The sequence below is a fragment of the Salvelinus namaycush genome, unplaced genomic scaffold (assembly GCF_016432855.1).
Source record: "Salvelinus namaycush isolate Seneca unplaced genomic scaffold, SaNama_1.0 Scaffold14, whole genome shotgun sequence".
NCBI lineage: Eukaryota > Metazoa > Chordata > Actinopteri > Salmoniformes > Salmonidae > Salvelinus > Salvelinus namaycush.
Window position 1 is genome coordinate 325,158 of NW_024058119.1, and position 26,798 is coordinate 351,955.

The 26,798-nt window shown below is 41.1% G+C and overlaps 1 pseudogene; it reads right to left on the reverse strand.

The window, feature by feature from the left end:
- Positions 1-95: 95 nt before the first annotated feature.
- Positions 96-26,798, reverse strand: part of LOC120036621 — a 37,338-nt pseudogene continuing 10,635 nt past the window's right edge.

Genomic DNA, 26,798 nt, shown 5'->3' on the forward strand with positions numbered 1-26,798 from the left:
TTGGTACCATTAATGGATTGGAAAACCAACCAAATCTGGTGACAAATATGTATGCCAACTCCGTTGACTTCCCCGCATTCTTCCAAGGCTACCTGTCATACATTGCGCAACGGCGTGGGTTCGACGTCAGCATCTGCCACAAACCCGGTGAACTTGGTTATGAGTTCGCCATTGGTGACAAATGACAAGGTGAGTTCAACACGGAACTTAACCGAACATGAGGTTTTCCTGTGTGGCTTGGGTGATTCACCAGCAGACACATACCGACCTCCACACGCTCCTCTGATAGGGGGCGTGTGCCTAAACGGCACTATGGTTGAGGATGCCAGACTGGCAACCTTGTCAGGAAAATCTGCAATCAGTTTGGAAATGATCAACGATGCTTGTGTAAATGTGATTTTCAGAGTATTTCTGTTATATGACCATATCCCCCGTATATCCCGCGAATCCCCCGTGCATCCCGCAAAGGCGGAGGTGTTGCTAACATTTACGATAGCAAATTTCAATTTACAAAAAAAAAAAATGACGTTTTCGTCTTTTGAGCTTCTAGTCATGAAATCTATGCAGCCTACTCAATCACTTTTTATAGCTACTGTTTACAGGCCTCCTGGTTCATATACAGCATTCCTCTCTGAGTTCCCTGAATTCCTATCAGACCTTGTAGTCATAGCAGATCATATTCTAATTTTTGGTGATTTTAATATTCATGTGGAGAAGTCCACAGACCCACTCCAAAAGTCTTTCGGAGCCATCATCGACTCAGTGGGTTTTGTCCAACATGTCTCTGGACCTACTCACTGCCACAGTCATACTCTGGACCTAGTTTTGTCCCATGGAATAAATGTTGTAGATCTTAATGTTTTTCCACATAATCCTGGACTATCGGACCACCATTTTATTACGTTTGCAATCGCAACAAATAATCTGCTCAGACCCCAACCAAGGAGCATCAAAAGTCGTGCTATAAATTCTCAGACAACACAAAAATTCCTTGATGCCCTTCCAGACTCCTTCTGCCTACCCAAGGACGTCAGAGGACAAAAATCAGTTAACCACCTAACTGAGGAACTCAATTTAACCTTGCGCAATACCCTAGATGCAGTTGCACCCCTAAAAACGAAAAACATTTGTCATAAGAAACTAGCTCCCTGGTATACAGAAAATACCCGAGCTTTGAAGCAAGCTTCCAGAAAATTGGAACGAAATGGCTCCACACCAAACTTTAAGTCTTCCGACTAGCTTGGAAAGACAGTACCGTGCAGTACCGAAGAGCCCTCACTGCTGCTCGATCATCCTACTTTTCCAACTTAATTGAGGAAAATAAGAACAATCCAAAATTTATTTTTGATACTGTTGCAAAGCTAACTAAAAAGCAGCATTCCCCAAGAGAGGATGGCTTTCACTTCAGCAGTAATAAATTCATGAACTTCTTTGAGGAAAAGATCATGACCATTAGAAAGCAAATTATGGACTCCTCTTTGAATCTGCGTATTCCTCCAGGGCTTAGCTGTCCTGGATCTGCACAGCTCTGCCAGGGCCTGGGATCGGGAGAGACACTTAAGTGTTTTAGTACTATATCTCTTGACACAATGATGAAAATAATCATGGCCTCTAAACCTTCAAGCTGCATACTGGATCCTATTCCTACTAAACTACTGAAAGAGCTGCTTCCTGTGCTTGGCCCTCCTATGTTGAACATAATAAACAGCTCTCTATCCACCGGATGTGTACCAAACTCACTAAAAGTGGCAGTAATAAAGCCTCTCTTGAAAAAGCCAAACCTTGACCCGGAAAATATAAAAAAACTATCGGCCTATATCGAATCTTCCATTCCTCTCAAAAATTTTAGAAAAAGCTGTTGCGCAGCAACTCACTGCCTTCCTGAAGACAAACAATGTGTACGAAATGCTTCAGTCTGGTTTTAGACCCCATCATAGCACTGAGACTGCACTTGTGAAGGTGGTAAATGACCTTTTAATGGCGTTAGACCGAGGCTCTGCATCTGTCCTCGTGCTACTAGACCTTAGTGCTGCCTTTGACACCATCGATCACCACATTCTTTTGGAGAGACTGGAAACCCAAATTGGTCTACACGGACAAGTTCTGGCCTGGTTTAGATCTTACCTGTCGGAAAGATATCAGTTTGTCTCTGTGAATGGTTTGTCCTCTGACAAATCAACTGTACATTTCGGTGTTCCTCAAGGTTCCGTTTTAGGACCACTATTGTTTTCACTATATATTTTACCTCTTGGGGATGTTATTCGAAAACATAGTGTTAACTTTCACTGCTATGCGGATGACACACAGCTGTACATTTCAATGAAACATGGTGAAGCCCCAAAATTGCCCTCGCTAGAAGCCTGTGTTTCAGACATAAGGAAGTGGATGGCTGAAAACGTTCTACTTTTAAACTCGGACAAAACAGAGATGCTTGTTCTAGGTCCCAAGAAACAAAGAGATCTTCTGTTAAATCTGACAATTAATCTTGATGGTTGTAAAGTCGTCTCAAATAAAACTGTGAAGGACCTCGGCGTTACTCTTGACCCTGATCTCTCTTTTCACGAACATATCAAGACTGTTTCAAGGACAGCTTTTTTCCATCTACGTAACATTGCAAAAATCAGACATTTTCTGTCCAAAAATGATGCAGAAAAATGAATCCATGCATTTGTTACTTCTAGGTTAGACTACTGCAATGCTCTACTTTCCGGCTACCCGGATAAAGCACTAAATAAACTTCAGATAGTGCTAAATACGGCTGCTAGAATCCTGACTAGAACCAAGAAATTTGATCATATTACTCCAGTGCTAGCTTCCCTACACTGGCTTCCTGTTAAGGCAAGGGCTGATTTCAAGGTTTTACTGTTAACCTATAAAGCGTTACATGGGCTTGCTCCTACCTATCTTTCCGAGTTGGTCCTGCCGTACATACCTACACGTACGCTACGGTCACAAGACGCAGGCCTCCTAATTGTCCCTAGAATTTCTAAGCAAACAGCTGGAGGCAGGGCTTTCTCCTATAGATCTCCATTTTTATGGAACGGTCTGCCTACCCATGTGAGAGACGCAGACTCGGTCTCAACCTTTAAGTCTTTACTGAAGACTTATCTCTTCAGTAGGTCATATGATTGAGTGTAGTCTGGCCCAGGAGTGTGAAGGTGAACGGAAAGGCTCTGGAGTAACGAACCGCCCTTGCTGTCTCTGCCTGGCCGGTTCCCCTCTCTCCACTGGGATTCTCTGCCTCTAACCCTATTACAGGGGCTGAGTCACTGGCTCACTGGTGCTCTTTCATGCCGTCCCTAGAAGGGGTGCGTCACTTGAGTGGGTTGAGTTACTGACGTGATCTTTCTGTCTGGGTTGGTGCCCCCCCTTGGTTTGTGCTGTGATGGAGATCTTTGTGGGCTATACTCGGCCTTGTCTCAGGATTGTAAGTTGGTGGTTGAAGATATCCCTCTAGTGGTGCGGGGGCTGTGCTTTGGCAAAGTGGGTGGGGTTATATCCTTCCTGTTTGGCCCTGTCCGGGGGTATCATCGGATGGGGCCACAGTGTCTCCTGACCCCTCCTGTCTCAGCCTCCAGTATTTATGCTGCAGTAGTTTATGTGTCGGGGGCTAGGGCCAGTTGGTTATACCTGGAGTACTTCTCCTGTCTTATCCAGTGTCCTGTGTGAATTTAAGTATGCTCTCTCTAATTCTCTCGTTCTCTCTTTCTTTCTCTCTCTCTGAGAACCTGAGCCCTAGGACCATATGTCACGGCAAACCGGGCATGATGACTCCTTGCTGTCCCCAGTCCACCTGGCCTTGCTGCTGTCCCAGTTCCAACTGCTCTGCCCGCGGTTATGGAACCCCTACCTGTCCCAGACCTGCTGCTTTCAACTCTTAATGATCGGCTATGAAAAGCCAACTGACATTTATTCCTGATTATTATTTGACCATGCTTGTAATTTATGAACATTTTGAAAATCTTGGCTCTCTCTAATTCTCTCCTTCTCTCTTTCTTTCTCTCTCTCGGAGGACCTGAGCCCTAGGACCATACGTCAGGACTACCGGGCATGATGACTCCTTGCTGTCCCCAGTCCACCTGGCCTTGCTGCTATTCCAGTTTCAACTGTTCTGCCTGCGGTTATGGAACCGCCACCTGTCCCAGACCTGCTGCTTTCAACTCTTAATGATCGGCTATGAAAAGCCAACTGAAAATTATTCATGATTATTATTTGACCATGCTTGTCACTTATGAACATTTTGAACATCTTGGCATAGTTCTGTTATAATCTCCACCCGGCACAGCCAGAAGAGGACTGGCCACCCCTCATAGCCTGGTTCCTCTCTAGGTTTCTTCCTAGGTTTTGGCCTTTCTAGGGAGTTTTTCCTAGCCACTGTGCTTCTTCACCTGCATTGCCTGCTGTTTGGGGTTTTAGGCTGGGTTTCTGTACAGCACTTCGAGATATTAGCTGATGTACGAAGGGCTATATAAAATAAACTTGATTTGATTTGAATGATGTGGCTCTCTGCAATTTCTCCGGATATTTTGTTGGCATTTCTGAACATGGTGCCAATGTAAACTGAGATTTTTGGATATAAATATGCACATTATCGAACAAAACATGCATGTATTGCGTAACATGATGTCCTATGAGTGTCATCTGATGAAGATCATCAGAGGTTAGTGATTAATTTTATCTCTATTTCTGCTTTTTGTGACTCCTATCTTTGGCTGGAAAAATGTCTGTTTTTTTGACTTGGTGGCGATCTAACATAATCATATGCTGTGCTTTCGCTGTAAAGCATTTTTGAAATCGGACACGATGGGTAGATTAACAAGATGTTTATCTTTCATTTCCTGTATTGGACTTTTTAATGTGTGAAAGTTACATATTTCAAAAAAATATTTTTGAATTACCCGTGCTGCCTTTTCAGCGGAATGTTGTCGAGGGGTTCCGCTATCGGAACGCATGTCCTAGACAGGTTTAAGGGGTATTTGTGTGTAGATTGAATCAGGCTGTAATGTAATAAAATATGGAAAAGTCAAGGGGTCTGAATACTTTCCGGAGGCACTGTATGTAGCCATGTTATGAAGTATGAAAAGGCTTGTTCAGTCACATGTCATGAATTCACTATGACATCATCATATTTATATACATTTATATCAATACAAAGTGTTTTTTTTCTCAGACATAAATAAACAATTCCAGGTGAAAACCAAAGGCCATAGCTGTAATACAATAACAAACTGGCAAAGCAGCAGAGTGAGGCCCGCATCCAGCAACGTCACAAGTCACGTTTTGCAGCTGTTTCAGTACAGCACTACAGGGAGAGAGAAAACTCCACTGGACTAGTTTCAATGTATGGAATCACTTCAGAGTTTCTGGATTTTGGGTAAACTTCTCCTTTAACCTCACTAGGGTAGGGGGCAGCATTCGGAATTTTGGATGAAAAGCGTGCCCAAAGTAATCTGCCTGCTACTCAGGCCCAGAAGCTAGGATATGCAAATTAGTAGATTTGGATAGAAACCACTCCAAAGTTTCTAAAACTGTTAAAATAATGTCTGTGAGTATAACAGAACTGAAATGGCAGGTGAGAACCTGAGGAAAATCCATCCAGGAAATGCTTTTATTTTGAAATGCCTGTTTTTCCATTGAAAGCCTATCCACCATACAAAGACTTATGACGCAGGTCACTATCTCTATTGCTTCCTCAACATGTGGCCAGTCTTTAGGCATTGTTTCAGGCTTTTACTCTGAAAAATGAGGGAGAAACAGCACGTTCAATGAGTGTACAGTGGAAATTTCCAGCCATGAGCCCAGCGCATGATCGGAAGGGCGCATTTCTTGTTTCTCCTCTTCTATTGACGAAGCTTTTGTCCGGTTGAAATATGATCGATTATTTATGACAAAAACAACAATGAGAATGGATTATAAACACTGTTTGACATGTTTCTATGAAATTTTATGGTACTTTTCAGATTTTTTGACTGCTGTGACCGCGCTTTGTTCCAATGTATTACTGAACAAAACGCACCAAGAAAACTGAGGTTTTTGGACATAAAGAGTGACTTTATCGAACAAAACAAACATTTATTGTGTAACATGGAGTCTTCGGAGTGCAACCATATGAAGATCAAAGGTAAGTGATACATTTTAACGCTATTTCTGGCTTTTGTTACTCTTCTTCTTGGCTGCTAACTGTTTGTAATGATTTGTCTGCTGGGCGCTGTTCTCAGATAATCGCATGGTTTGCTTTCGACGGAAAGCCTTTTTGAAATCTGACACAGCGGTTGGATTAACAAGAAGTTTATCTTTAAGCTGGTGTATAACATTTGTGTCTTTCATGTATGTTTATTATGAGAATTTCTGTTTTGTTGAGTTTCAAGCTCTGAAATTTCACCGGATGTTGTTTGAGACAGTGTTTTACTGAACAAAACGCGCTAACAAAACAGAGGTTTTTGGATATGAAGAGGGACTTGATCGAACAAAACAAACATTTATTGGGTAACTGGGAGTTTTGTGAGTGTAATCATATGAAGATCATCAAAGGTAAGTGATTAATTTTATCGCTATTTCTGACTTATGTTACTCGTCTACATGGCCGGTTACTGTTTGTTATGATTTGTCTGCTGGGCGCTGTTCTCAGATAATCGCATGGTTTGCTTTCGCCGTAAAGTCTTTTTTGAAATCTGACACCGTGGTTGGATGAACAAGAACTTAATCTTTAAACCGATGTATAACACTTGTATGTTTCATGAATTTTTATAATGAGTATTTCTGTTTTGGAATTTGGCGCTCTGTAATTTCACTGGATGTTGGCCAGGTGGGACGATAGCGTTCCACACCCCCTAGAGAGGTTTTAAAGCATCATTGAGAAATAATGAATTGAAGTTGGAACATTTGTGACATTTGTAGACTAGAGATTAAGAATGTTGGGCCATTAACCGAGAAGTCGCTGGTTCGAATCCGAACGCCCGCAAGGTAGAAAAAAGCTGCCGTTCTACCCTTGAGCAAGGTAGTTAACCCCCAACAACTGCTCCCCGGGCGCCGATAACGTGGACGTCGATTAAGGCAGCCCCCGCACCACTCTGATTCAGAGGGGTTGGGTTCAATGCGGAAGACACATTTAGGGTGAATGGATTCAGTTGTGATTGACTAGATATCCCCTTTCCTTTCCCATCCCAGTCCTCCTTTAAGACTCCATAATGTTTCATCATTAGATGCTAAGAGCGATCTTTGATGAAAACCTGCTCCAGAGCAGAACCTGCTGCTTGAACAGAGTTCTGAGTATAGGGTCTGAGTACTTAAGTAAATGTAATATTTCAGTTTTGTATTTTTTGATAAATTAGCAAAATTATCAAACAAAAATATTTTTGCTTTGTCAGTATGGGGTATTGTGTTTTTAGAAAAAGGCTGTAATGTAACAAAATGTGGAAAAAGTCAAGGGGTCTGAATACTTTCAGGAGGCACTGTACTCTCCGATAGCAACGGCCAATAGCAGACCACTTCCTATATCAGGGACATAGTCGCTCCCGTCTTCCATGTGTGAAAGGTAACCTGGTGAATATCATAGAATCAGGGTTCTGTTAGGTAACCTGGTGAATATCATAGAATCAGGGTTCTGTTAGGTAACCTGGTGAATATCATAGAATCAGGGTTCTGTTAGGTAACCTGGTGAATATCATAGAATCGGGGTTCTGTTAGGTAACCTGGTGAATATCATAGAATCGGGGTTCTGTTAGGTAACCTGGTGAATATCATAGAATCAGGGTTCTGTTAGGTAATCTGGTGAATATCATAGAATCAGGGTTCCGTAAGGGAACCTTCAGTTCTATTTCAGTGACTCGTTAGTCTCTCACTTTGGGGATATAGTCAACTACCACAGAGCTCATACCCTCTCTGATGCCAAGTCTAGACAGGATCATCCCTCAGAGGTCCCCACTCTACTCACCGTATGTGTAGTGATGTCCAGTCAGTAGAACCTCATGAAGGTACATCACCACAACATGCTGCATTACAGATCTCTTGAACAGAGATGCCTTTGAACAATGCCTATGTTGTAGCCATACCTCTGGTGGATTGAGCCATCAAGCCCTCCGGAGGTGTCAGATGCTTGCAACTATAGAACCTCATGAAGGTATGGGGGTGTAACTCATTATACGGATATAATGGCTTAAGTAAAGCAGTTTTAAACAAGATAAATCTAATTTCTATTCTTTCCAGCGGCTCCAACAGCAGAAATGGCCTCAAGCAAAACATAAAAACCCCAGGATGGGACTAGCTGTTTGGGTACTGGGCGTAGGTGACCCTTCATAAAACAACAGATCAGGGGGTGTTCCACTGTATAGTTGTTGCAGCCTAAATGGCAGCCAAATATACATTTATAGTTGAAAAGGCTTTCCTTCGTCAGAAAGCAGAGTAGCTCTGAAACAGAACAAACAAAGGGACTGATTTGTTTCTGATCTCACCATCTGTTAAATACACTGTGCTATAGTAATTATTGTGCTATAGTGAGTGTGTGGCTCTAGAACTCTGAATATAGGTTATTCTCAAGGAGAGCGGTCACGTGTGTTGAGAAGCAGAGGATCACTGGTTTGAGCCTGGTATGGGGACAGGGACAGTGGAGGAATTTCAACTGTTAGCATCAGTTACACATTTTATGAATAAAGTTAGTCATTTCCAAATGAACCATGTTCTTTAAGGTCAATATGTTGGAGTTCAGGCTTTACTTGACCTGTTAAAGTAGGAAATGAAATGAACTTTGTCCATTACAGAGACGGAGGTCAAGACAAAAAAGGGAGCTTGTTTTAAAATATATATTGGCCTGTTTAACAAGCTGTGTAGATCAGATATTAATGAAGCAATACAGACCACATTGAAGTGTCTGGAGTTTAGTTTGTGTGTTCTAGAGTCTTGTAAAGACAGGGGGGTTGACTGGGACAGACAATGTAACATCCATGTTTTTAGGAAAAGGTTTTGTAAAACATTCACCTTACATCAGATCATCTTGAAACTTTCTCTCCAAAGCTAACTTTCATCAAGGTTTTATATGGTCTATTGGTTTCTCTCTTTTCATTGACAGAATCCCTTTTCAGTGTTATGATATTCATAACATCCATATCCACCAGTCTATCTTCCTGTCAACTAACATAACTCTGCTGGTTGTCCTGGTAACAGATACCAGTCTATCTTCCTGTCAACTAACAGAACTCTGCTGGTTGTCCAGGTAACAGATACCAGTGGGCAGATCTATTGTATTTGTTCAAACTAAACTACAGCACTTACTTTGATGAGTTAAACCTGATCCTTTCTTCTCTTCTCTTCCTCTCACAGTTCCACTCAGCCCCGTTGTTTTCCTGCAGTCCACCAGCAGCACAGACAACCTCTTCATACCCAGCAGTGAGGCGCTACCGGGAGAGGCACGACATGGCGACTCTGGGAGGGTGGAAGGGCTAGCGTTGTCCTGGTAACCATAAAGAGGGGACACAGACACATATCATTATGAATGCTTATGTCATCACTGTCATGAAGTGGTTTACAGAAACCCAGCCCAGACCCCGATAGAGCAAGCTGTATTTTAGACCAGACCAAGCTGTACCATCTGGTGTTCTGATCTGGAGAGACTCTTCTCTTCCTCATCAGCATCAGGATGTTGTTGAGGCTCCCCAGAGGATCCACAATAGTCATGTCTCTCTCCTGTGTGAATGAGAACATCAAACAGATAGTGAACTTACGACCGTCTATTATAATCATAGGGTCTTACAAGAGGCATTAATCTCTCTAAACAGGGTCTAAAATGCAAATGTTAAAGGGTCGTTCCACTAAATGGGACCTTTTGCATACCTTTGATATTTTAAGTATAAATTATGCTCCAACATTGCATTTTAAAAGGCTGTTATACTAGATGAGATGCACTTTAATGTAGACCACATGGATAATTTAAATAATATAATTTAAAAGTCCCCAAAATATATGTACCAATGGCAGATTAAAACTAACAAAGGCAGATGGCCCCTTTAACAATTCCTACAGTACTGAACAACATATTCAAGTGTAGAACTTCAGTAGAATGCCCCTTAAAACCACACATTAGTTCAACAACGGCATAGTTTGTGTCCCTGTTTAAGACAGTACTAACTGGAGTTAATCTGATATTCTGTCTCCTCCTCTTTCACTCCCAATACGTCTTCCTTCTTCACCTCTACTGAGATAGCATCCTCTTCCTCTCTAAGAGGTTCTTCCTCTGTTTCCTCTATAACATCCTCTTCTTCTTTCACGACAATGTTCAGCCTCAGAGCTTCTTTCTGCATACAGCAGACCTCTTCTTTAACAGGGGATGAGTAGTTTAGTGAGCTCATGGTCTGGGATGTTAGAATTAGCGACTAGCCTAGTGCTAGGCTCAGTATCAATGTTTTAACAACTTTGAAAATTGAACAAGCAAATTAGGTTAAAGTTAACCAGTTGATACGTCAACTGAACTGCGTTAACAACACTGAGATTAGCTAATGTACATTAACATGGTCTAAAGCGTCAATCTTTCAGTTTTATGTTGGCTAGCAAGCTACCGAGGTGGTTAAAAGAGTAGCCGTGTTGTTGTTCCTGAAGAAGCGTCCCGTCCAGTCCATTATACGTCACGCAAGAATCAACACCTGAAAGACGCATATCGCCATCTGCTGGCTGGAGTGGGTAACGCAGTTTGGAAACAATAGTTACTACACTTTTGTATTGGAAAAAACGTCAGAATAATTTAACAATAAGCTGATATATAGTAAATGATGAATACATACTTCTATGAATAGGTAGTGTTTTAATAAACATTTGCTCTGTTAATTTTTCACATTCGTTTTTATCTAGATGTGACGGTACTATTCCATTAAAGCTACGCTCTTTAAGATACAAATCATCCTGTAAACCAGGGGTGGGCAACTCCAGTCCTCGGGGCCTGAATGGTGTCACTTTTTCTCCATCGCTAGCAAACACAGCTGATTAATCAAACTGCATCCTAAACTGAAGATTATGATTAGGTGATTATTGGAGTCTGGTGTGTTAGCTGGGGCTGGAAGCTATCATCCCTTATTGATGTCACTAGTTAAATCCCCTTCAATCAGTGTAGATGAAGGGGAGGAGACAGGTTAATTAAGGCATTTTAGGCCTTGAGACAAATGAGACATGGCTTGTGTATGTGTGCCATTCAGACGGTGAATGGGGGAAACAAAATATTTAAATGTCTTTGAACGGGGGATGGTATTAGGTCACAGGCGCCGGTTTGTGTCAAGAACTGCAACGCTGCTGAGGTTTTCCAGCTCAACGGTTTCCCATGTGTACCAAGAATCATCCACCACCCAAACAGTGGTGTTTAAGATGAGGCAGAACGATTTGTTTTTTCATGAGCATGGCCTTAATTCTATTACAGCATATTGGATGACTGTCATTCATATTCCATTCACCCTGTTCAATGTAACAGCAATAGGTTTAGGCTACTACATGATACTAACATTTTCCCTATACCCATCATGAGATTGCTACAACCTAGCCTATGACTGAAAGTTTAGAATGTAGGTGCACACAGGTCGAGATAGGTTTTTTAGGTGAGAGACAGTCTTGAAGACATCACCAACTAATTATCATGGTCCAAACACACCAAGACAGTCGTGAAGAGGGCACGACAACAACTTTTCCACCTCAGGAGACTGAAAAGATTTGGCATGGGTCTCCAGATCCTCAAAAAGACTTACAGCTGCACTATCGAGAGCATCCTGACCGGTTGCATCACCGCCTGGTATGGCAACTGCTCGGCATCTGACCGTAATGCACTACAGAGGGTAGTGAACATCGCTGGGGCCAAGCTTCCTGCCATCCAGGACAATTATAAAGAAAGCCCAAAAAATTGTCAGATGCTCCAGTCACCCAAGTCATAGACTGTTTTCTCTGCTCCCGCACGTCAAGCGGTACCGGAGCACCAAGTCTAGAACCAAAAGGCTCCTTAACAGCTTCTACCCCCATAAGCCATAAGGCTGCTGAACAATTAATCAAATGGCCACCTGGACTATTTACATTGACCCTCCATTTGTTTTGTACACTGCTGCTACTTGCTGTTTATTATCTATGAAATGTCACTTCACCCCGACCTACATGTATAAATTACCTCGACTAACCTGTACCCCTGCAGATTGACTCGGTACCAGTACCCCCTGTATATAGCCTTGTTATTGTTATTTTATTGCGTTACTTTTTACAATTTTTTACTTTTGGTCATTTGCTCATTTTCTTAACTCTTCCTGAACTGTACTGTTAGTTAAGGGCTTGTAAGCAATTCACTGTAAGGTCTACACTTGTTGTAATCGGCGCATTTGACAAATAAAGTTTGATTTTATTTGACAAATTCAGGTATGTTTATCACGTTTTTTTCTGTTTAAGAAACATTTGTCTCTAGAGAGTTGAAAACAGCAGTTCTGGGACAGGTAGCACCTCCGGTGAACAGGTCAGGGTTCCATAGCCGCAAGCAGAACAGTTGAAACTGGAGCGGCAGCATGGCCAGCTGAACAATCGGGGGAGAATGGCCTTGCTCAGGAAGGTAACCAAGAACCCAATGGTCACTCTGACAGAGCTTCTCTGTGGAGATGGGAGAACCTTCCAGAAGGACAACCATCTCTGCATCACTCCACCAAGCAGGACGTTATGGTAGAGTTGCCAGACGGAAGCCACTCCTCAGTAAAAGGCACATGAAAGCCAGCTTGGAGTTTGCCAAAAGGCACCTAAAGGACTATCAGATCATGAGTAACAAAATTCTCTGGTCTGATGAATGCCAAGGGTCACGTCTGGAGGAAACCTGGCACCATTCCTACGGTGAAGCATTGGGTTGGCAGCATCATGCTGTGGGGATGTTTTTCAGCGGCATGAACTGGGAGACTCGTCAGGATCGAGGGAAAGATGAACGGAGCAAAATACAGAGAGATAATTTTTGAAAACTTGCCCCAGAGCACTCAGGACCTCAGACTGGGGCAAAGGTTAACCTTCCAATAGGACAACGACCCTACGCACAAAGCCAAGACAACGCAGGAGTGGCTTTGGGAGATGTCTCTGAATGTCCTTGAGGGGCCCAGCCAGAGCCCGGATTTGAACCCGATTTAACATCTCTGGAGAGACCTGAAAATAGCTTTGTAGTGACACTCCCCATCCAACCTGACAGAGTTTGAGAGGATCTGCAGAGAAGAATGGGAGAAACATGAGGCTCCTGCTGCTGCTGTCCTCAAGGGCAAATTTACAGATTTTTCACCTAGTTGTCTTTGGGATTCAAACCAGAGATCTTTCGGTTACTGGCCCAACACTAGTAACCGCTAGGCTACCTGCAGCAGGAGCCCCATGTTGACAGGAGAGCCCACCTTTATTTTTCCCTCATTATGAACATTCATATTGGTCAACAGTCAACCTATTGTGTGTATTGAACATTCATATTGGACTGTAGCAGCTAGCTAACTGGCTACCGATCAACCTATTGTGTTCATTGAATATTCATATTGGACTGTAGCAGCTATCTATCTGGCTACTGATCAACCTATTGTGTGTATTGAACATTCATATTGGATTGTAGCAGCTAGCTAACTGACTACTGATCAACCTATTGTGTGTATTGAACATTCATATTGGACTGTAGCAGCTAACTAACTGACTACTGATCAACCTATTGTGTGTATTGAACATTCATATTGGACTGTAGCAGCTAGCTAACTGGCTACTGATCAACCTATTGTGTGTATTGAACATTCATATTGGACTGTCTTACCTGTATAGTAGCACCACCACCCATCAGCCCATTCTCTTCTTGACGTCAAAGCTGCAGTGTATTGTTGGTATAGTTTTTGATGAATAATAATTCAAATTGTGAAGATAGAAGTGTACAATTTATATATATATTTAATCAACTTTAAGATACTGTTTGCCTCTATGCAGATGTAGAAGCTGAATAGGAATATACATTATCAATAAATAGTTGATTGTTCTTTTTTCACATCATACTAAGAATACTGAGCCACAACCTGTAAATGTGACCATATTATTCCTTTAAAGCCCCTCTGTCAGATATAAATCATCAGAGTGGGAAACCAACTGACATGGAAACAATGGAGCAAATGGATCACTATCAGAGTGTATTATGACATCAGATAGAACTACTCAGACATTCCAAATCAGGCTTCATCCATATCATGAAGGTGGATATTGATCCAACCAATTCAAAAGTAATGACCGGGATGACGGAAACAGGATATACCTGTACACTTTTATTAATGCAGACAGACAATGTGTTAGTTTGTTTGACATGGTGGGGTCTTTTTGTGTCAGTAAAAATGTATGAGCAAGAAATGGCGGTGGAAACTAATTTATCCACAAATATTTATATATTAACCATCACATCTTATTTAACTTGGAGTCACGTGATGATATGTTGTGTGGTCCTCCCTCTACGACTTGGGAAACCATGTAGTTTATTAGGCTACAGACAAAATAAGTTATGAACTTCACAGGGTGGTGAAACTGCATGTGATGAGCTTGATGCTCCTTTCCAATATATTTTGATGGTCTTATTCTGGTGACATGATGATTGATGCTTGGCTGCCATTTGACAAATAAAATAATATCTCTCTCATCCATAATAATCTCATCATGTAGGTAGCCTACCAACACTGTATCTGTGAGCTGCTGGCTACAGTGCACGGGACAAGAGCACGTTTTCTGTTTTTAAAACCATCAGGAGAGTTGAAAATGTGATGGAAACCAATTTAACTTGTATTTTTCATTCTGTACATTGGAATTTAACAGCAAACGTTATTCTTCTTGTGCACTACGTCATAACGCAACGCCTTTAATCAGCAATAAGTCTGTTTGATGCAAACATTTCTGATGGGAAAATGTGTATATTGTTTTATGCAGATTTGAGAATATTCACATGGAAATCTGGTGCAAATTACATGGAAACTTAGCTACTAAGGTGGATATTGATCCAACACCTGCTACTTATTCAAACCAGCCCACTGGGCACAGACGTCAGTTCAACATCTAGTTTCTATTTACATTTCTTTGAGTCGTCAACTAAAGTGAATTCAACATGAAATCAACACAAAATGTCACCTGTCATTGGATTTAGGTTGCCAGTTCGTGAAAATTAAAAATACCTGATGTTCATGGCTTTTTACAAATCCAATCAGTTTTCCACATTGATCAAACATCATCACATGGATTTTTTTGTTGAAATGACATGGAAACAAAGTTTATTCAACCAGTGGGAGGCTTGTAAATGACCCCAGGAAAATAAAACAAAGAACTCTTCATTGAGACAATGATAAACAGCAATCTGTGGGAGAGTTGTGGTGGATATTATAAAATAAGGATCTGCTGGAGTCCAAGTCAAACCAAGATTCTTTATTTCTGAGCTCAGAGAGAATAACAGTTACACAGTGCAGTGTAGACAGTCTGAATTCCTGAAGCATTGGGTGATGAGCACATATCTTTATAGTTTCCTGTTCCTGGGAGGGACTTTATTCATACAAGGACGCAGGTGCAGCTGGTTTGCAACACAGGATGATACTCCCAGGAACAGGAGATTATAATAGGACAGTTTCACAAGGTTAGTCTGTGGTGGTTAATTTCTGTATTACCAAATGAGGAGAGACAAACTTCACACACCAATCAGAGTTATACTTAAACTACATCTTTAATAATAAGATCTTTGCAATGACTTTCAACAATTCACTATTTCTAATGAACCGTTGAGTGGCAACACAATGGCTACTGAGATCTTTTATAGCAAAGATCCACCCGCTAGTCGACATAAACCACAGATATTAGGAACAGTTTACAAAGTGAGACTTTATAATGAGAAAGGAGTATCCCGTAGCCAGATAGCATTCGCTATAATTTATCGTTCAGTTTGGTCCCTAACACAAGGTTCTAATCTCGTTCCTGGTACTTCATAGCACAAAAACACCAACTCATCCAATGGCATAACTCAAGTAAAACCCCTTCTTGACCCCACTCCTGGACAAGCTCACTGAGGGGAGTGAGCCTCTAGGTCATACACTATCCCAGGATAAGTGCAACATCAGAGAGGACATACAATGGTTCCAGACACTGCCATACACCTCCCCCCAATGCCAAAGGAGGGAGTGACTTGCGCACAGACATTGTGGAAACCAGTAATTGGTTCCCCATTAATCACACCATCCCTTCACATAGTTTAACAGATACATTCACATATGAAGACAATGTTCCCTCCTGTCCTCTTCCCTTCCTGATATTCTGCATAGCACCAGGGACATGTGAAAGACAAGCCTGACCTCTCCCCTCTCTGGGCCCCAGGTGACTGAGCCCCAGCTGAGGGAAGAAGTGCAACTGCCAACACCAGAGTCCAAAGGGATACATTCTAATAACAAGTATATCACATCAGCATATTATGCAGATAAGACATCTTAATTATCTATGTTACCCAACTAATTCTGATTCATCCACCACAAGTCACATACTCAGATATGTGGACACATACAATTAACATTTTGCATTACAGAGTCTGTGAACATTTTCATTTCATTAAATCATCAGTAGGCCAACATTGCAAATGTAAACAACGGAACAAATGCATCACATCCAAATATCACTTGATTATCTGTAGTGCTGGAGGAAAGACACCCAGATAAACACACATAGTCAGTTTAAAAAAGGACCATTTAAACACATGGAATCTGATCTACTCTATATTCAAACTGACATACTCCATATACAATTTGTTTTCTAATAAAAACATACAAATATATGTTTGAGTAGACTGTGTACAATTGAATTTCTTATAGTAAAAACAAGTAAACACATTCTCAGTCAACAACATAAGACAATGGGAGCAGTGTGTATGCCCTCTGATGAATTTTAAGTGTATGTGATGTGAATTACAAGTTTACACACTAGGATAAGTAATTATTCTCTCCTGTGTGGATTCTCATATGTTTTGTAAGTGACTGTGATGAGTAATATGTCTTCCCAGTCTGAACATTTGTAAGGATTCTCCCCTGTCTCATTTGTTCTTTCAGGCCTCCTAAATAGGTAAAACGCTATGAACTCTGGGAGCAGTGGTAAGGCTTCTCCCCTGTGTGTGTTCGCTCATGAACTCTCAAGCTTTCTAAAAGGCTAACACTCTTTCCACACTGGGCGCAATGGTATGGCTTCTCAAATGTGTGTAATTTTCCCAAGGGCTTTCAGGTTTCCTGAATGGCTAAAACTCTTTCCACACTGAGCACAATGGTATGGTGTCTGCCCTGTGTGTATTCGCTCATGAGCTTTGAGGGCGTCTAACCGCTTAAAACTCATTCCACACCGGGAGCAAGGGTGTGGCTTCGCTCCTGTGTGTATCCTCTCATGTCCTTTCATGCTACCTAAATGGGTAAAACTCTTTCCACAATGGGAGCAGTAGTAAGGCTTCTCCCCTGTGTGCAGTCTCATATGTTCCTTCAGGCTTCCCGAATGGCTAAAACTCTTTCCACACTGGGCGCAACGGTATGACTTCTCCCCTGTATGTATTCGCTCATGAACTTTCAGGCTTCCTGACTGGCTAAAACTCTTACCACACTGGGCGCAATGGTATGACTTATCCCCTGTATGTATTCGCTCATGAACTTTTAGGCTTCCTGAATGGCTAAAACTCTTTCCACACTGGGAGCAATGGAAAGGCCTCTCCCCTGTGTGTGTTCGCTCATGAGCTTTCAGATTTCCTAAGTGGCTAAAACTCTTTCCACAATGGGAGCAATGGAAAGGCTTCTCCACTGTGTGTGTCCTCTCATGTCTTTTCAGGCTTCCTAACTTGTTAAAACTCTTTCCAATCTGGGAGCAGAGGTGTCGTATTGCTGGTTTAGAAGTCATTGGTTCCTCCAAGTTTGGGTTTCCTCCTGCCAAAGACAGTGTTCATTTTAAGAGAAACCAGGATGAAATCTCCACATCATAAAACTGCCTTGCTATGAGGTTTAATCCAAATCAGATCCCTCAACCTGAGGCCAGCTTTCAAACATTACATAATTTAAAACAAATATTGTAGAGCTGCCTGGTAATTACTGATAATGTTTACATCACTAATTTTATTCATTCTGTTTTACAAGTCAGAACACAAAAAACTAAACAGTTCTAGGACACTCAAGACACAATCCACTGGATTATTTTCGAGCAGGTGGTTGTAAATATATAACCTTCATAGCTGTATGATACAGAATGCGACCTACACACTTCCTTAAAACTAAATTGAGTAAAGAAGTCATTTCGTGTGGAAGTCGAAAACGTTTGTTTTCTTACATTGAAGACAGACACATAACACATCAGTAACATCTCCCCGTTGTCGATAGAGTCGACACAATGGCTTTTTTTACATGTTGACACACATTTAACATTTTGACTATCATTATTGTCACAATCATTTGGGTAAAGTAAAAAAAGAATGAAATATTTTGGGTAGATGTTCCAAAAAAAATATAAATATGTAAAGTGTTGGTCCCATGTTTCATGACCTGAAATAAAAGATCCCAGAATTTTTCAATTCGCACAAAAGCTTATTTCTCTTAAATTTGGTGCACAAATTTGTTTACATCCCTGTTAGTGAACATGTATCCTTTGCCAAGATAATCCATTCACCTGACAGGTGTGGCATATCAAGAAGCTGATTAAACAGCGTGATCGTTACACAGGTGCACCTTGTGCTGGGGACAATAAAAGGACACTAAAATGTGCAGTTTTGCCACAACACAATGCCACAGACGTCTCAAGTTTTGAGGAAGCGCGCAATTGGCATGTTGACTGCAGGAATATCTACTGGAGCAGTTATCAGAGAATTGAATGTTAATTTCTCTACCAGAAGCCGCCTCAAACTTTATTTGAGAATTTGGCAGTACATCCAACCGGCCTCACCACCGCAGACCACATATAACGACGCCAGCCCAGGACCTCCACATCGTCTGAGACCAGCCACCCGAGTTGTATTTCTCTCTGTGATAAAGCCCTTTTGTGGGGAAAAACTAATTCTGATTGGCGGTTCTGGGTTATGCCCTCCCAGGGCCACCAATGGCTGCCCCCCCTCGCCAGTCATGTGAAGTCCAAGTGCCTCATTAATTAATTTACATTGACAAATTTTCTTATTTGACCTGTAAATCGTTGAAATTGTTGCATTTATATTTTTGTTCAGTATTTTTACAGTGTCTTCGGAAAGTATTCAGACTCCTTGACTTTTTCCTGAGGTACAGCCTTATTCTAAAATGTATTCAATTGTTTTTTTCCCCCTCATCAATCGACACACAATACCCCACAATGACAAAGCAAAAACGTTAAATTTTCCCCCTAATTTATTAAAAATAATACATTTAAATATCACATATACATAAGTATTCAGACCCTGTACTTTGTTGAAGCACCTTTGGCAGCGATTACAGCCTAGAGTCTTCTTGGGTATGACGAACACACCTGTATTTTGGGAGTTTCTCCCATTCTTCTTTGCAGATCCCCTCAAGCTCTGTCAGGTTGGATGGGGAGCGTCGCTACACAGGATAATCAATGGAAACATGATGAACAGCTCAGTTTCGAGTCTCATAGCAAAGGGTCTGAATACTTATGTAATAAGGTATTTCTGTTTTTAATAGATTTGCAAAAATTTCTAAAATCCTGTTTTCACTTTGTCATTAAGGGTGTAGATTGATGAGGAATATATATATATTTAAATCATTTTAGAATCAGGCTGTAACGTAACAAAATGTAGAAAAAGTCAAGGGGTCTGAATACTTTCTGAAGGCACTGTATATAGCCATGTTAGAAAGTATGAAAAAGTTTGTTCATTCACGTCATGAATTCACTATGACATCATCATATTTGTATATGTTTTATGGGTTGAAAAAAAAGCCATAACTAATAAAATAACAAATTAACTGGCAAAGTAGCAGACCAAGGCTCGTATCCAGCAATGTCACAAGTCACATTTTTGCAGCGGTTTCAGTACAGCACTACAGGGAGAGAGAGAGGGAGAGGACAAACTCCAATGGACTAGTTTCAATGTATGGAATCACTTAGGAGTTATTGGATTTTGGGGAAACTTCTCCTTTAAAGCATCAGACTCCATAGTAATTCATCATTAGAAGCTACAGTCCTCCTTTAAGACTCCATCATGTTTCATCATTAGATGCTACAGTCCTCCTTTAAGACTCCATAATGTTTCATCATTAGATGCTACAGTCCTCCATTAAGACTCCATAATGTTTCATCATTAGATGCTACAGTCCTCCTTTAAGACTCCATAATGTTTCATCATTAGATGCTACAGTCCTCCTTTAAGACTCCATAATGTTTCATCATTAGATGCTACAGTCCTCCTTTAAGACTCCATAATGTTTCATCATTAGATGCTACAGTCCTCCATTAAGACTCCATAATGTTTCATCATTAGATGCTACAGTCCTCCTTTAAGACTCCATAATGTTTCATCATTAGATACTACAGTCCTCCTGTAAGACTTCATAATGTTTCATCATTAGATGCTACAGTCCTCCTGTAAGACTCCATAATGTTTCATCATTAGATGCTACAGTCCTCCTTTAAGACTCCATAATGTTTCATCATTAGATGCTACAGTCCTCCTTTAAGACTCCATAATGTTTCATCATTAGATGCTACAGTCCTCCTTTATGACTCCATAATGTTTCATCATTAGATGCTACAGTCCTCCTGTAAGACTCCATAATGTTTCATCATTAGATGCTACAGTCCTCCTTTAAGACTCCATAATGTTTCATCATTAGATGCTACAGTCCTCCTTTAAGACTCCATAATGTTTCATCATTAGATGCTACAGTCCTCCTTTAAGACTCCATAATGTTTCATCATTACATGCTAATGTCCTCCTGTAAGACTCCATAATGTTTATCATTAGATGCTACAGGCCTCCTTTATGACTCCATAATGTTTCATCATTAGATGCTACAGTCCTCCTTTAAGACTCCATCATGTTTAGAATGTGTCTGGAAGCGCTACTCTATCTATTCTACTCTTATCCTTTCGGTTTTAATAATATATAATAATAATGTTATAATAGGTAATAACTAACTTTAATAACTAGGGTTAATACCTGCCTGGCGCCCCAACAAATTCTTTATCTTTACCCCCCCTCTAACAATACCGCTACAGAATTAGCATAGTAGGCCATGTAATTTAAGGTAATCTGAAATATTTAGGACTAACTAACTATTCCTTGCCACCCATTCTGAAACTCACTGCAGCTCTTTGTTAAGTGTTGCTGTCATTTCAGTTGCTGTGGTAGCTGACGTGTACAGTGTTGAGTCATCCGCATACATAGACACACTGGCTTTACTCAAATGTCGTTGGCATGTCGTTGGTAAAGATTGAAACAAGCAGGTGCCAAACAGCTGCCCTGGGGAATTCCTGATTCTACCTTGATTTTGTTGTACAGGCTTCCATTAAAGAACACTGTGTTCTGTTAGACAGGTAGCTCTGGGGCGGCAGGTAGCCTAGTGGTTAGAGCGCTAGGCCAGTAACCAAAAGGTTGCTGGATCGAATCCCCGAGCTGACAAGCTAAAACTCTGTTGTTCTGCCCCTGAACAAGGCAGTTAACCCACTGTTCCTAGGCCGTCATTGAAAATAAGAATTTGCTCTTAACTGACTTTCCTAGTTAAATAAAGGTAAAATAGAAATCAAACACCGGTGACATGTCATTGTTGATTTTTTTCTAACCAAAATTGAATTGAAGGTGCTCCAAAGATTTTTACAATCATTCTTCAAGTCATTTATCTTTGTTTCTATTATATTAGGCCCAGCCTTTGGAACTTTGGTTTTCCTAGACATGGCTACTATATTGTGATCACTACATCTGATGGATCTGGATACTGCTTTCAAACACATTTCTGCAGCATTAGTAAAGATATGATCAAAACATGTTGATGATTTCATTCCTCTACTGTTTGTAACTACCCTGGTAGGTTGACTGATAACCTGAACAAGGTTGACGGCACTGGTTACAGTTTGAAGCTTTCTCTTGAGTGGGCAGCCTGATCACAGCTTTCCTCCAGTATTAGTTTATTAATTAACAGTGTCTGGAGTTTAGTTTTCCTGTTCTACAGTCTTGTAAAGATGAGGGAGGGTTGACTGGGACAGACAATGTAACATCCATAATGTTTTAAGGAAAAGTTTTTGTAAAACAGGCACCTTACATCAGATTATCTTGAAACTTTCTCTCTAAAACTAACGTTCATCAAGGTTTTATATGGTCTATTGGTTTCTCTCTTTTCATTGGCAGAATTCTTTTTCAGTGTTATGATATTCACAACATCCATATCCACCAGTCCATCTTCCTGTCAACTAACAGAACTCTGCTGGTTGTCCTGGTAACAGATACCAGTTGGCAGATCTATTTTATTTGTTCAAACTAAACTACTTACTTTGATGTGTCAAATCTGATCCTTTCTTCTCTTCTCCTCCTCTCACAGTTCCACTCAGCCCCGTTGTTTTCCTGCAGTCCACCAGCAGCACAGACAACCTCTTCATACCCAGCAGTGAGGCGCTACCGGGAGAGGCACGACATGGGGACTCCAGGAGGGAGGAAGGGCTAGCGTTGTCCTGGTAACCATAAAGAGGGGACACAGACACATCATTATGGATGCTGATGTCACTGTTGTTATGAAGTGCTTTACAGAAACCCAGCCCAGACCCCGATAGAGCAAGCTGTATGCTAGACCAGACCAAGCTGTACCATCTGGTGGTCTGATCTGGAGAGACTCTTCTCTGACGCGTCAGCATCAGGATGTTGTTGAGGCTCCCCAGAGGATCCACGATAGTCATGTCTCTCTCCTGTGTGAACGAGAACATCAAACCGACTGTAAACTTATGACCATCTATTACAATCAAGAGGCATGAATATGTCTAAAATGGCCTTTTTCATCATGATTTTGTCAAATATTGTTTGTGTTGCATTACATTAGTTCAACAACGGCATAGTGTGTGACTGTTTTTCAGACAGTACTCACTGGTGTTAATCTGATATTCTGTCTCCTCCTCTTTCACTCCCAAAACGTCTTCCTCCTTCACCTTTATTGAGATAGCATCCTCTTCTTCTCTAAAAGGTTCTATCTCTTCTTTCACTGTAACAGCCTCCTCTTCTTTCACTATAACAGCCTCCTCTTCTTTCACTATAACAGCCTCCTCTTCTTTCACTGTAACAGCCTCCTCTTCTTTCACTGTAACACCCTCATCTTCCACGACATTGTTCAGTCCCAGAGCTTCTTTCTCCATACAGCAGACCCCCTCTTCTTTAGCAGGGGAGGAGTAGTTTAGTGAGCTCATGGTCGGGGATGTTAGCTAGTTAGTTAGCATTAGCGACTAGCCTAGTGCTAGGCTCAGTATCAATCTTTAACACGTTTGCAAATTGAACAAGCAAATTAGGTTAAAGGTCATCAGTTGATAAGTCAACAGAAATGTGTTCAAAACACTGAGATTAGCTAATGTACACAAACACGGTGTAAAGCGTCAATCTATCGGTTTCATGTTGGCTAGCAAGCTACCGAGGTGGTTGAAAAAGTAGGCGCCTTGTTGTTCCTGAAGAAACGTCTCGTCCACTAAATTATACGTCACACAAGAGGCATCACCTGAAAGATGCAAATCGCCATCTGCTGACTGGAGTGGGTAACGCAGTTTGGAAACAACAGTTATTACACTTTTGTATTGGAAAGAACGTCATAATAATTTAACAATAAGCTGATATATTTTCTCTTACGTCTTACAAATAATACGTTCCTGTACACAGACGTAGAAGCTTAATATGAATATGTAGATGATGAATAAATACATCTATGAATAGGTAGTGTTTTAATACAAATTTTCTCTGTTCATTTATCACATTCGTTTTTATCTAGATGTGACGGTACTTTTCCCTTAAAGTCACGCTCTATAAGATACAAATCATACTGTAAACAATAGAGCAAATGCATCACATGCAAATAGCACTTGAATATCTGTAGTTCTATACACTGGGTATACAAAACACCTGAACACCTGCTCCTTCCATGACTTAGACTGACCAGGTGAATCCAGGCTAAAGCTATGATCCCTTATTGATGTCACTAGTTAAATCCACTTCAATCAGTGTAGATGAAGGGGGGAGTCAGGTTAAATAAGGAATTTTAAGCCTTGAGACATGAGACATGGATTGTGCATGTGTGCCATTCAGAGGGTGAATGGGGAAGACAACATATTTAAGTGTCTTTGAACGGGGTATGGTAGTAGGTGCCAGGCTCATCGGTTTGTGTCAATAACTGCAAAGTTGCTGGGTTTTTCCAGCTCAACAGTTTCCCAAGAAAGGTCCACCACCCAAACAGTGGCGGTCAGTGCCGTTTAAGATGAGGCAGGACGATTTGTTTATTCATGGCCTTATTTCTATTACAGCATATTAGATGACTGTCATTCATATTCCATTCACCCTGTTCAATGTAACAGCGATAGGTTTAGGCTACTAGATGATACTAACATTTCCCCTATTCCCATCATAAGGTTGCTACAACCTGGCCTATGAATGAAAGTTTAGAATGTAGGTGCACACTGGTCGAGAAAAACATTTGAGGTGACAGACAGTGACACATGGACAGACACATTCAATACTGCCTTGCACACTCTGGCCTGCATCTAGCTGAAATAGAGATTCTATTGGACAAATTCAGGTATGTTTATCCCGGTTTTGTTCCGTTTAAGAAACGTTTGAAAACAGAACGGGCTGAATGAATTCACCCCTGATGACGCGTAAACACAGTTCACTTTCACAACTGCCACGTTGTATTTCCTCTCACGTCAATTCGCTCTCCTTTTCCCTTCGCTTGTGGACGTCAATGAACAACACATCAACTGTAGGTGACCAGGAGAAAAAACCTTTCCAAACCAAACCATTTCATAACTGCTACACACAGCATCGTTGTCACCATATTAGCTAAAGTAACGTCATAGTCAACACAGCTAATATAAATAACGTGTTAGTAAACCTGCTACAATCATGACAGAGCTCCTCTGTGGAGATGCTACATGTTTCATCATTAGATGCTACAGTCCTCCAACAATGGGTGTCATATGAAGCTTTACCACTTGCTCTGTAATAGGAGTAGTATTTTTCCTCGACTCACCTGTGTCCCCGCACATTGACTCTGTATCGGTACCTCCTGTATATAGCCTCCACATTGACTCTGTACCGGTACCTCCTGTATACAGCCTCCACATTGACTCTGTACCGGTAATACCTGTATATAGCCTCCACATTGACTCTGTACCAGTGCCTCCTGTATACAGCCCCCGCACGTTGACTCTGTACCGGTACCTCCTGTATACAGCCTCCACATTGACTCTGTACCGGTAATACCTGTATATAGCCTCCACATTGACTCTGTACCGGTAATACCTGTATACAGCCTCGCTACTGTTATTTTGCTGCTGCTCTTTAATATGAATTATTTGTATTTTATACATAACACTTATTTTTCTTAAAACTGCATTGTTGGTTAAGGGCTTGTAAGTAAGCATTCCACTGTAAGGTCGACACTTAAAATTTGATTTGATTTGTATTTTGATTTCATTCATACATTTCTTACATGAATTTATTAATATAGAAAATATAAATATTGAAAATATAAATGTTTCGATTTTTTATATATATTGTTGAACATAATATACTTTAAGGGTATATTAGTACCAGGATCTCTGCTAGTGTTAAAGTTATGGGCCATTTAATACAGAGAAATTAGCATAGTAGGACCTGTAACTTAAGGTTACCTAACATAACCCCTGTTCTATGATATTATAAGCCTCATTAGGGGCGGAGTCTAGGGAGATCCAATCAAACTACGTCTGTCAAGCAACAGCTACTAGCAGATGACTCCACCTCCTATATAAGGACCATAGTCTCTCCCGACTTCACATCTAAGTACATTTGTCTTCCATGTGTGAAAGGTAACCTAGTCAACTACCAACTACCATAGAGCTTATATACTCTCTGATGCCAAGTCTAGACAGGATCATCCCTCAGAGGTCCCCACTCTACTCACCGTATGTGTAGTGATGTCCAGTCAGTAGAACCTCATGAAGGTACATCACCACAACATGCTGCATTACAGATCTCTTGAACAGAGATGCCTTTGAACAATGCCTATGTTGTAGCCATACCTCTGGTGGATTGAGCCATCAAGCCCTCCGGAGGTGTCAGATCCTCGCTACTATAGAACCTCATGATGGTATTTATTTATTTATATTTATTTCACCTTTATTTAACCAGGTAGGCCAGTTGAGAACAAGTTCTCATTTACAACTGTGACCTGGCCAAGATAAAGCAAAGCAGTGCGACAAAAACAACAACACAGAGTTACACATAAACAAATGTGCAGTCAATAACACAATAGAAAAATCTATGTACAGTGTGTGCAAATGTAGAAGAGTAGGGAGGTCATCTCAAGGACTCAAGGACTGGAATCATCTCAAGGACTTCATCAAACTGACACTAGTGGAAGTCGTCTCGAGAATTCCAGAAAAATCTGTTTGGTCCTACGCGATGTATATATTTCACTTATACACTAACTTCATCCGTGCCGAGGGTGATGCCTGGATAAAAAAGGATTTTCCTCATTGGCTGGCTGTTCTGGAGCAGCCAGGACCTTCTGCCTGAAACTGAAGTGCTGTGTGTTATTAAAGCATGTACAGTTTAGGTCCTTCTTTGTTGAACAAAGGCTACTGACATCACCAGACATCAGCTCACCAGGAGCCATGGT